This window comes from Dermacentor silvarum, chromosome 8 (genome assembly GCF_013339745.2).
Source record: "Dermacentor silvarum isolate Dsil-2018 chromosome 8, BIME_Dsil_1.4, whole genome shotgun sequence".
NCBI lineage: Eukaryota > Metazoa > Arthropoda > Arachnida > Ixodida > Ixodidae > Dermacentor > Dermacentor silvarum.
This window is the reverse complement of record NC_051161.1, coordinates 110,465,864-110,478,671: the sequence shown is the minus strand read 5'-3', so window position 1 is coordinate 110,478,671 and position 12,808 is coordinate 110,465,864. Positions and strand designations below refer to the sequence as shown.

General features: G+C 42.3%; 1 long non-coding RNA gene across 1 annotated transcript; it reads right to left on the bottom strand.

The window, feature by feature from the left end:
- Positions 1–3,875: 3,875 nt before the first annotated feature.
- LOC125939770 (uncharacterized) lies at positions 3,876–11,380 on the bottom strand. Its single transcript, XR_007463143.1, has 3 exons — positions 11,334–11,380; positions 7,391–7,609; positions 3,876–5,109 (listed from the first exon to the last, which is right to left on the bottom strand). It is a non-coding gene; the product is annotated as an uncharacterized LOC125939770 (long non-coding RNA).
- Positions 11,381–12,808: the final 1,428 nt, after the last annotated feature.

Here is a 12,808-nt window from a genome sequence, read left to right as displayed (position 1 = left end):
TGAGTTGAATTACAGTTATGAGTGTTGGCGTGAGACCCACATTTAATAAAATTTTCAAATAAAGAAAATATTTTAAAAAATCAGACATACTTTATAGGGCTCTCATGGGCGTAAAAAAGTGTGCTTTATGATGTGGACGAATAATCTGTATTGTTTATCGTTTTTTAAATTTTTTCCCCGCACTTGTCCTCATACCATAAGCAAATTTCGGACTGAAATGTAGAATAGGCTTGTGCTTGTCCATTGAAGTGGAGATCCCTCTAAAAATTAAACAAAGCCGTTAGTGCATGCTTTAATGCTTGATGTCAGATCAGTCTAAGTTCGTGGCAGATTGAATTGACCCAGCTATGACTCTAGCGTAACTTTTACTTGACACGTGACAATAAACTTTCTTTTAAGCGAAGCTTGTAGACTCGGCGTGTTTCGGTGGTGGTGGTGGTCGTGTCACGCTGAAAAGTGTGCAGATCCTGGAGATTGTGCAGAAAGGGTCCAAGCTCAATAGCACATACCAGGTACAAGAAAGAAAGCAATGAAGACAGTATGAAATTGAGAAAGAAAATTTGGCTACCATCCCGCCCGGTGAACGTGAATGTCACACATGGCCCAACACCACACATGGTCGAGCATTGTATTCACGCTGTTCTTCTTGTGTATCATTTCCGTGGTCTACTCATGACAGTCTTAGAATGAACTGAATAAGTTGCTTGACGGGTCTCCCTTTTATATACGAAAGCGTTGTGATGTCACTAAGTACATATATATATGTACTTGCATATGTATATATACGCACAATTGTGTGCACCTATTACTAGTTACATAGTAATCTTTATTCAAGTAATCTTTAATAAGGGGGCATAGTCTCACAAATTTGTAACCTATAAATTAAAAATGAAATTGTAACCTTTACTCAAGTAACGTTTAATAAAGGGGCATATTCTCACAATTTTGTGCACCTAAAAATTAAAAAGTGTAAAGTAACCTGTAGTTTAGGTACACGTAGCCTTTTTGAATTGTAACCTTTCGTATAGGCATACAGTCTTGCAAGGCTTCACCCGCGCGTTCTTCTGCGCATGCCCATGAATTTAGGACATTGACTCTTCGGCCATCCATCAAAATTCACTGCAATGCTCTAGCGTAACTTCCTGAGGAGCACTTTATAAAAATTCTATTTCAAAAGATGGGTTAAATTTCGAGAACTCTCAATTACCAACGTCAGGAGGATACTCTCTTCTGAATATACAAGCATTTAGGGCACTTAGTCGTAACTTCTCTGCTGCGTTATAGCAGTGCTATGGTCAAAGTTAAAACGCTCCTATAACTAAGCAGGTAAATTACGACTAAGTGCCATAAAAGCAGATGTTATTAGAAAAAAAGTATCATTTCGACATAGGTAACGGGACGTTGTTGAAATTCTGCCGATCTTCTGAAATACCATTGTGATAATATATGGTACGCGGGAGCGGGAAACATAAACATATGAAGACAGTGCGCCGTGCGGTGGGGAAGAGGACACCGACTCTTGGTAAAATACCCGTGAGTGGGTATGTGTGAAAGGGCCCTCATCATCATCATCGACACCGATTTGTGAGCGTCGACAGCAGCGCCTCGAAAAGCGTCGCTCGAGAAAGCGTGGTCCGTGGCGTGAGCAGTGCGCGAGGTTCGGCGTTCGACGGCAGAGAGCTTCCTCGCTGGCCATCCAGCCCATGGGAGCTATCGCCGCCCGCGTCACTACGTCTGCACCCGAATCAAAGCTGTCACCAGATGAGAGGAGACCTCGTGCAGTTCTACCGCTGGGCAACTAGTGCAGGAGGGCTGGAGGTCCTGAGCCTGGCTGAACGAGCGTTCGGGTGAGCGGCCGCTGGGCTACCTCACATGTTGTGGACGTGACCCGGTGGGCTACTGCTGTGTGCGATGAACCGGGCACGCGGAGCCCCGGTTCATCAACTGTGGCGCAGGGCCACCTGAGCTCCACGAGACTGTCCGACCCTGCTGTCCGACCCTGCAGTACCGCACCGGTTCCACGACGTCTCCGACACGGCGACACCTGCTTCCGCATGAACTGTAGGCAGATTACGCTTGAGCAATCCATACATATAGCTGCCTGTTACTAGCATGTGTGTTGGGGAATTGTAGCGTGTGTGCCGTTTCAATGTGTTAAGTGCGTCGAACACAAGTCTGGTGTGTGTTTGTGCTTCTGCGTGCTGCTTTTCTCTCTTTCTGGAGCGATCCTGTACTCAATGACACCACAACCATATTTTTGAAAGCGCTGCCCAATGAGTCACGTTAGTGAACCGCAGTAAAGTTCAATGAATGGCCGAAGGAGCAAGGTACCAAATTCATGGGCATGCGGAGAAGGACGCGCGGGTGCAGACGCGCAAGACTGTATGCCCGTACAAAAGATTACAATAAAAAAACGTTCATAAAGGTGGCCGGAGGGGCTATGCTCAAAATTCTTGGACATGGCTCATTGTCTAAAATTAATAAATGTGTGTGTCTTAAGAAAAACGATATTTTATTGCCATGGAAGCTTCATAGCGGCGACCTTCATCTGAATTGCCGCGATAGTCAATATCATTATTTAGGGACAAAATTTTACTAATGAGATTTTTTCATTTCTGTAGGGTACATGTCATTGCCTATTGAACGCAGCCAGTACTGAAAGCATACCAATTTGCATGAATTGTGCATGACACCAGTTCCAAGAAATTGGAAATAAGAACCTGAAATGAAGTGCGTTCCTCCTTCAGTTACTGTTTCTGCCCGCCCTGCAGCAAAATTCCGTAAATAAATATCTCAACTGGAACAATTATGCATTTTATGGCAAGTATTCAGTATGTGTTTTCGAGACTATTCTGCAGCAGAATTCTTCCAGCAACCGGATATGGAGTGCTGATTGAGCAGCTCTGCCGTTAACCATAATTAGTTATTTACATGCTAATCAGTAAAATGTTGGCAATATTCGTACTAACGATTATTGTGGAAATTCTGTTGTTATTTCTATAGAACTTGTTCGGAAGAAATCAACATTTCGTCTCAAATTCTCTGTGTTTCATATCCAAAGACAGTCAGGATCACAGCGTATAAATCACCTTTGCCGCCTTGATGTAAGTCGGAAAGACAAATATTATCTATCGCGTGGCGCCGACTGGACGATCAGCCGTTGTCCGTGCAGGTACTCCTTGAAGGCCGTGCCCATCGCTCGTCGGCCCACACAGCTGTGAAGGCACCTTTGTCTTTCTTTAGGGCGACTAGCCTATGTGAACGCCTTTGACTTTCTCGGGCCCTCTGCGTGTGCCCGCGAGCTCACCGCGTCTTCCCTCCCCCCTCCCCAAGTAACGCAAAATGTTGCCATAACGTTCTCTGAATGTGCACAAATGTCGGCGTATAACGTTGCCTACATGCTGCTAATGTCCTCTTTTTTGATCGCCACACAACGTTGGGTCGTAACGTTGTGGCAGCGTTGAGCCGCACATTCACGACGTTAACATAACGTTAACAGAACTTCCTGGCAACGTAATGTGGATGTTGCCTTTGTCACTTGAGCTTTCAGGCAACGTACGTATGTGACGTTCAAGCAACACTCAACTGACATTGCAGAATATTTGTAGACATGCATAACAGCAGTGCTGTCAGCATGACACGGCTGACAGCACCGCAAACCCTTAAATTTATATTTGCTTGACAGATAATTTACTCTAGTAGTTTTCATGTTGCATATGCATGAAAATGTGAAACAAGAATTAGTGAAAAACAGCAGTTTATTACGTATATATCTTGTGTAGCTTACCAAGATATCTGTGTACCTTACCTTGTGGTAAGGTACACTACACACGTAAAATAATGCTGTTTTCACCAGTTCTTGTTTACATTTTCTTGCATATACGACATGAAAACTACTAGAATGCATTATCTGTCAAACAAATATAAATTTAAGGGTTTGCGGTGCTGTCAGCCGTGTAATGCTGACAGCGCTGCTGTACGGGCAGCTCATCTGTCTTGCACTATATATAGTACCAACGCGCCCTAAGGCAGAATCTTTAAAGTGTTTCACATGGTGGTTTGCCTGACTTGTCTTGCTGTTGTCCATAGCACAGCATATAAATGCTAACTGCAAGTAAAAGTGCACAATGCAAAGCTGCGAAGTGGTTCATAAGAACAATTTTTCATTTTGGCTATAACAGCAAGAGAAGCAGCATGCACGTCCAATGTGCAGAGGTTCTCGTATAAAGGTTCTCGCAGCAGGAAAGTAAATATATTCCACAAATGTTCCTTTCCTTAAACATATCATTTAAGCTTAGACCACAGAAAAAAATCAGTCTTTGCTTCCGACTTACTGCTCTAAAAATCATGTGTCGGTAGCTGCATGTGCTTTCAAGAAATTGTATAATAGCCAACATCAGCTGCTAAGACCAAACGCTAGTATGTAGGAATTGTTTGTGCAGGAGGAATGTGGTGGTTGAATATGCACCCATGAATATGCATTGGTCCACCTTAAATAATAGTGAATGCCATAGACAAACCTGGTTATAATCTCAAACCATGCATTTATTTACTGTCTGCTTACATCATCCTGGCAAACAAATGACACATAACAGTAACTTAAACACTGATAACACACTGATAACACACTTAAATATATTTTCTATTAAACATCAAGGTCTTCTATCGCATATTAAGACTCTACTAACAGCTACAACTACAACACAATATATTTTGCTTTCCCATGTAGGTCAGACTTCGAAATCTTTTGCTTTGTGTCGAGTTCCCTTATTTCAATGGCAGAACACAATTTATACTTCTTAATAACAGCACAAATACTGTCCTCCATCACTTTGTAATGTAAAACACAACACAGTAACACTGCGGTTGGATACTATCTCCTGCCAAGCATCCAGCCGGTCTTTTTGCCTAAGCTTGCAGACATGGCAGCAAGTGTGAAGTAGTCAACACAGCCCAAGGCGTAGAGTAACAGAAAGTCATCCAAGCACTGACTGCCAGCCATCACTTTTGCAGAGGATGGCCAGCAGCACAAGTGATGCACACATGCCTCCCTCGGTAGCTTCACTTGCATCCAGACCTCACTGGTTTCCAAGTCAATAATGCGGTAACCTGCAGAGACATCAATTACATCAAACTATAAAGTGCCATCTGAAACACTGAAGTAAGCCATGTTTACTGTGAAAACAGGCAATAAAAATGCTTACAAACAACTTAAGCTTCGCATAACTGTGAAACAAACAATAGTGACTTTACACAGGAGAATAATGCAAAACATCAAAAAGCAAATTTCAGTAAAACCTAACCATTATAGCTATAAGTTTGGACACAAGAGCAAGGAAAGCACAATAAACAATACCCACAACTTCCTTTATTGTGCTAAGCAGTTAAGACGTTAGTATCAATATATTCCTTTAACATAAAGCTTCCTTGCAATGCCACGGCTGCTTGTTACATCCAGTTCAGTCTTTGAAGAAAACAAAAATTAACAAATGATGTGAATGCTCTACCACGGTACCAAAACCACATTTCATTCGTGATGAAAGAAAGTTCCAATGAGTGAGTGATAAATTTGACTTGTTGGTACTACATATTGGTGAATTGCAGCACAGATATTGACGACAGAAAAGACGAGACAATAGACGTGTGCTGACTTCCAACAAAAAGCTTTATTTTCAGCGACCCATGTTTATAGCCGTCACTCATCACATTGCACACGCGCAATTCACACCCTTAGGTAGGTCAACTCTGTCTGATAAGTGTACAGATGCTGACACACATAGAGCCAAGTCGCGCAATCTTTTCAGCTTCAATAATTTCACGTGTTAGTTGATCACCGCTACTGCTGACAACAGTACACCGAGCAAACAATGGTTCACTGGCACATGAACTGCAACAACATGCAAGCCAACTGTCATGAACGTTTTTCTTGACATTATAGAGTGTTCTCTCAGCTGGTCATTGATACAGCGTCCTGTTTGGCCTATGTACTGTTTACCACAAGAAAGAGGGGTACAGTAATTCATGTTGCTAACATAGGTGACGAACGGATTTTTGTGCTTTTTGTTACACTTGTGTGCTGCCCTGAAACATTTCCTTTGATTACACAACTTTATAAGCTTCTGAGGTGCAAAGAAGACAACTTTAACTTTGGAACAATCTGCAGTTTTCACGATATTGTGAGACAGCTTATGAATGTATGGTATGACAGCCACTTTAAGTCAGTCAGATACTGGAGTGATCACATGGCAACCACTCGGTGCATGCGCTTTTCAGAGTAGAGGTCATGTGGTCACTGCATCTGACAGACATAAAACTGGCCGTCATACCCTACATTCATAAGCTCTCACAATATCAAGAAAATTGCATATCATTCTAAAGTTGTGTAATCAAAGGCAATGTCACAGCACGCCACACATATGCAACAAAACACCAAATTCCGTTTGTCACCTGTGTTAGCAATGTGGTTTATTGTATCCCCCTTGTGGTAAACAGTATATAGGTCAAATGGGACACTGCATCAATCACCGGCTGAGAGAACACTCATACAATGTCAAGAAAAATGTGCGTGACAGTAGGCTTGAATGTCATTGCAGTTCGCGTGACTGTGAACCGTCGTTTGCTCAGTGTACCGTTTCCAGCAGAAGCGGTGATCAACTAACACGTAAAATAATTGAGGCTGAAAAGATTTCGCGACTTGGCTCTGTGTGTATCAGCACACCTTCTGTACACTTGTCAGACAGTTTACTTTCTTCCTAAGGGTGCGAATTGCGCATGTGCAATGCAGTGACTGACAGCTATAAACATGGGCTAGCAAAAATAAAGCTTTTTGTTAAAGAGTTGCCGCATGTCTCTCGTCTTAACTCTTGTGTTGTTGCCTACATCTGCACAGCAATTCAGTGCCTGAACGACCAGCTACAACTACGCTACAGGTGTTGCATATCGGGAGAAGGGTTGAATATTGCTCTACACTGCAAAAGTTGCCGTTGCTATCCGCGGATGACGAATACGGAAGTTCTGGCCTTGAAAAAACCAAATTAGAACGCGAGCTTTTGGAAGCGGTGTTAATCGAAAATTCTGGACCTGATAACTAGGTTAGCGCCACTTCACAGGCACTTTTAAACAAAGAAATGCAACTCATGAGTAGCCACAAATAAGCTGGTTTGTTAATTCTGCTTTTGTTTCTTCTTAGGCTACCTAAACGCGAAAAACTTTGTCACTCGATTCAACCGCTCGGCCAAAACCAAGCATGAGAAGATGATTTTTTTCTCCTGAGGGGTACCACATTTCGAAAGATATGCATCAAATGCATCTGAAAAGTTAATCATTTCGGTGCAATACATGCATTGTTACAAACATTACAAAAACTTGAAAAAATGTGAATGATACTTACTACCCACAGCTTCCAATTTATCGGGGCTCAATGTCGGCTTCTCAACAGCATTGCCGTCCTTCAAGCATCGACAAGGAGCCCCTGTGATACTCCTACACCGAGCGCCAGGGCTCCCCACATCAGTTATGTCAGTTCTTTGCAGAACAGGGAATCCCGGCGATGGCACTGGAACAGGCCCCAGTTATCGTTGCCAATGTATACAACATTTCCTAGGTGTACCTGCAATAAAAGATGGCAGAGACACATTAAGACAGCTTGCGTGTGGGAATGTGAAAGCACCTTTAGTCAACCAAATGGCTGCAATGTGACGTGCACAGTGTGACACGCACTAGGCACACCTTAAGTCAGCCAGAACCAAAGAGCTGCCGTGGCGTAAGGGAAGCGTGCTCCTTTCACACTCGAGGTTCTATTCCTACCCAGTCTGCACAACTTTCTTATTAAAGCAAGTAATTTGCTTTGTTTACATGAACCTACCTAAATTTCGCATTACTCCAAGCGTTTTGATGTGCTTTTATTGCTTGTGCAATAGGCCATCGGTTTTATGTCAATAAGTGCTGGTAGCAAAAAGAAATATGTCTAACCGTGCGATAAATGTAACCGGAAATGGCAGGTACGTCCAGTGGCATTAGTGTGGGGGCTGCACACAAAATTATATAGCTTACCCTGTTTCAAATTTATTTTAAAGAGCAGTTTCAGTGAGCCCAAGTAGAGTCTTTCAGCTTTTTGCAGTGCAGAAACAGGTACAGTTTGTGCCAGCCAACCAGATGAAGAGCTCTCCTAGTAACTGTCTCTAATCACCCTCTCAGCAATTAGTGGTAGCCAAAGTATAGCTTGTATCTCTACAACTGACACATGTCCCATTTCCTTAATGTGGTATTCGTCACTGATTTTGATGGTCAATTGGTTGCCATAGAGGAACAATCGAAATTTGGCGCGCAGCACCAGTCGTGTCAGTGCATTGGCAAGTGGCACGAACATATTTCTCCCTTGAGTGAATTATGGTGCTTCCCTGGGCACATGTTGAGGCACCAGCCAGTCTGCCCCATGTACATTTGACTGAATATATACATGATCAAAGGAACAGACTATGCTACCCCTGACGAACACAACACAAATTGGGTTGCATCTTTACCTCAGCAAGCCTCAATTCTCATGTGGACTGCTATGCACGCACATTTCCAGCGAAAAATAAAGTAGGCAGGATATGCACGACAGTTCACAAGTGAATTCAGAAAGGCGAGCAGGCAAGGGAGGTTTGCTTGGTTAAAGATGCCACCAAATTTGTCTAGTGTGTATGAGAGGCAGCTCACTGTATTTTTTTCACAACTGGTCAAATGTACACAGAGCAGACTGGCCGGTAACTAAATGTGCCAAATAAGTTCCCATATTTCACTCAAGAGACCAGCTTGCTCATCCAGTTTGGCCTGTGCATTGTCGCGATAGGACTTCAGGCTGAATTAAGATCATCTGTTTTCACCTACGGTGAAAAATTGACACGAGAGATCAGTGAGGCATACCACATAAACAAGACATGCGAGCCAGACCCCATGATCAATTCATGAAATAAAAGGCGTCCTTTCTAGATGACAAGTGATTGAAGTTAGTCTGTGCCCATATTTACTTTCCTTTTTACACAAATATCATTTATTGTGATCTTATGCCTTTATATTACAACTTACGCCTTCCCTCTGAACAAAATTGTGCACAACATAAGCACACATCCAGTGTTGCTATTTTTAATCCTTCCATCAAAATAAATGGTCAGTTAGCAGCAGTCATGTTGTATGGTACCCTTTTCCTCCCCATGTAAATTCTATCCTGAAAAGTTACATGAACTGACCGGCAAACTCATACGTACACTACAAATTTCACCTAGCAAACACGGCTGGTTCTTAGAAAATGCACAAATACGGTGATAGGTATCTGTTGGCATACTGTAGCAATAGTAAGTGCCAGTTAGCTTCAACACTAGACAGTTTTAGTATAGCATATGCAACTAATAGCGTACGCCTATACGCTATAGTACAGCGTACGCTAAACAGCACACATTTATTAGTTTTAGTTGGCCTGCGAGATCTTCCGATCTCAGAGGCCATATGCCATCGTCGCACCTATCTCTCGACTTCACTGACAGGTGGCGCTGATATATGTCAGTTTCCCTCGTTAGGCTTCGTGTCGTTCGAAATGAGAAGCGATCTCGAAAACTCCACAAGGTTAACCATATTACACTGTTGTCAAAGCGGCCTGATGGTAAACGAAAGTTGCTTACACAGTCATTTTCTACGAACGAAGCGAATTCTGCAAAAGCCACGCCAAATTCAATTCGAAGTGGGCAGCGGGGACCACCGCCATGTTTAACGTAAACTACGCAAACCACGCACAGACGGTAATGCTAAATCTGAGAAATAGCATGCATACGCTAGAGGTCGGATAGCGTTCTGCACATGCGCAGTGATGACCCACTATTTTATATCGTACGCAATGACATAGCGTACGCTAAACTAAAACTGTCTACTGCTGCAATACTTCAGCTGTCAGGCATCTACAGTGCTTATGACACCACAGAAGTGTAAGTGCACAACAAAAACAAGTGGCGCATCAACCATAAATTTGACTTGAGAGTAGTGACAACATAGGCCGTTTCGTGTAGCTAAAACACTAGCCAATATGTAGAAAGTATATGCACAAGTATACATACCTATAGATATTTGCCTACCTAACTTAAAACTATAAGAGTTGCAGTGCATATGATGCTTATTCTAGACACTGGTATTTTTGACAAAAATACTCTTAGAATCAGATATAATGCTTTTTCAATTCATCCAGCCAGTAAATGAAGTCGTACACATATCATTATAATTTGGACTTGCAGGTTGAACATATTCTGACCTGAGCAGCGCCAAGCAGAATGAATAGACCGAATGCCCACTGTGCTGACCAAATACACAGGATGAAACAGAAAATATGGAAAGGGACCCCAAAGTATTAGAAATACTTCTTGACAGCTGTAGAATTAGGGCTTGTTGGTTGATTGTCACTATTAAAATTACACTAAAGCCAATAAGACTGTTCTGTATGGTGTAGTTGAAATCAAATTCATTTGACGAGCAACATTGCAATAACCAGCAAACATGGCAAGAGCAAGCAGACATGTGCGAAATAGTGTGCTTTTTTAATAATACAGCATCAATACAATGAACTACCTACCAGTTAGCTATGTGTTCTACGCTGTATTGACTTGAAAAAAAGAGAAAAATAATGTAACTGGACATAGACTCGCAACTCCTACAATGCCTACTTGCATGAATGGGGATAGCTTGCCAAGAATATTAAAAAATGGGAGAGAAAAAAGCAGGCTTACTAGAAAACACTTCAGAACTGTAGTAACTGCAGCACAGTGAATACTGGCCTTAATGTATCATTTCAAGAAGTTTGAGCTCATCAAATGTGTATTTTCCAGTGGCAGTTATTCTTGAAACAAGACAGAAATAATCGTGAATATGAATGTTAAACAATGGTAAGCACACTGTGTGCTTACACCTATGACATATCTGGCCCATTACACTTTGAATTCTTATATGCGCAGAAGCTGCACAAGAGTGTAGTGTAAACACTAAAAATTCGGAAATAAAATCCTACAGCATAGGAAACAGTTTCAAAACAAGAAAACCAAAATGAAAAGTAATAAATAGTGTGTACTAAGCAAAATTAAAATGTAACTTGCAGCCAAGCGATTGATGCAAGAAAAAATACTTATCAGGACATGTTAGGTCTACTTTTATATAGAACACAATAAGGTGTGCATAACAGCTATGAACACAAATAACAGCAAGTTGCATAAATATTTGGCCTATTTAGTAAGCTGTGTTGACTAATGTCGATTAACTTATCCACAAATGATACCAAGATGCTACTTTTTGGAACACGTACACTACATACATACCTGACCCGACCATCCAGATTATACGTTGCACTACGGCAGGCATAGCCAAAGGGTCTGGTGGCTCCTCCGTTATGTAGGCACTGTTATGGGTCACAGCCTCGCCACTATAAAATAAGTTCTGTGTTAACTTATAGCAGTGGCACACAGCTTTATAAAGCTGTCAAATTGTCTAGACATGCATGGAGCATCTAAATATAGTCACAAAAACAATGTTTGCATTATTGCAGGGTGGCAACAGAGCAAAAAGTAGAAGTCACTGATGAATGTCTTGATAATGGGGACCCTTTGATCACAGTAAAATTATTGACACGTAGCAGCACATAGCAAAGAAATGTTTGTTTACAAAACAATTAATTTTTTTTTTCATGACTCAGTGTAACTTTCCCCTGTCATGTTTAGTTACGTATAAGGTATGTCAAAACATCTTGTCTTAAAAAGTAAGTTGGACTAGTAGCAAGCTGTGATTGCTTAAATTTTTTTTCTCTAAAGCTGCCGTAAACCGAAAACTTCGTAAGCAGATATTATTTACAACGTTGAGGCAAGGAAACATGGCAAGGAAACAAGTTTCCTTGGACAAGTAGATATGAAACAAGTTTCCTTGCCATGTAAGCAAGGAAACGTCATTGCTATAAGAATCGGTAAAGAGGCAAATGAGTCATTATGCAACTTCAGGAGAAAAGCGGGAGCTCACGCGCCGCACGCACATGATGAACACGATTATTTTCGAACGTTATATTTCTCATCGGAAGAAAACGTTTATCAAGATTTTCAATTTCGCATCGAAGCAATAAACTTGCGTAACTAAGCGCTGACAACCAGCGTTCAGCAAGCATCAGCACAGGTATCACTGTTGTCGCGGGACTTCTATTTCATACGCTCGCGCACGCTATGCACACGAGAAGCTCACACAACACGCGCGTAGTTAGCCAGCACGATTACTTACCTTTTGAATGGTACGACGCGGTCGCGAAGCACTCTCCAAGTTGCCGGTGCTGCGTCGACGATGTTACTCCCCGCATACATGCCGCTGCGTAGTGGACGAGCTGAGGCGCGCTAACACACATTCTTTGCGACGTCCACCCAACTTTCCAGAACGAGAACAAAGAGACCGCACTCCACGGCATAAAATCGTTGGGCCACATTTGCCTGGCGCGCCACGCATACGGCGAGTTTGCAGCGTGACACAAGGTATCTTCAGGCACTTCTGTGCACGCTAACTGCGACCTACTTCATAGCAGCAAACACAAAAACACACGATCAAACAAACGCGACGCTCGTAGCACCCCGCACATACGACCGCCATCACAGAACACGGAGGAAAAACAATAGCGCCACCTGCATACTTGTGTGAATGTTGTGGCCTCTGTGATGACAAAAATATTAACCAGTACACTCGCATACTAAAATTTTGTGCCGGGTTACCCCACAATACGTATAGGAATGTTGCGAGATCAAAATAACTTAGAACATCCTAA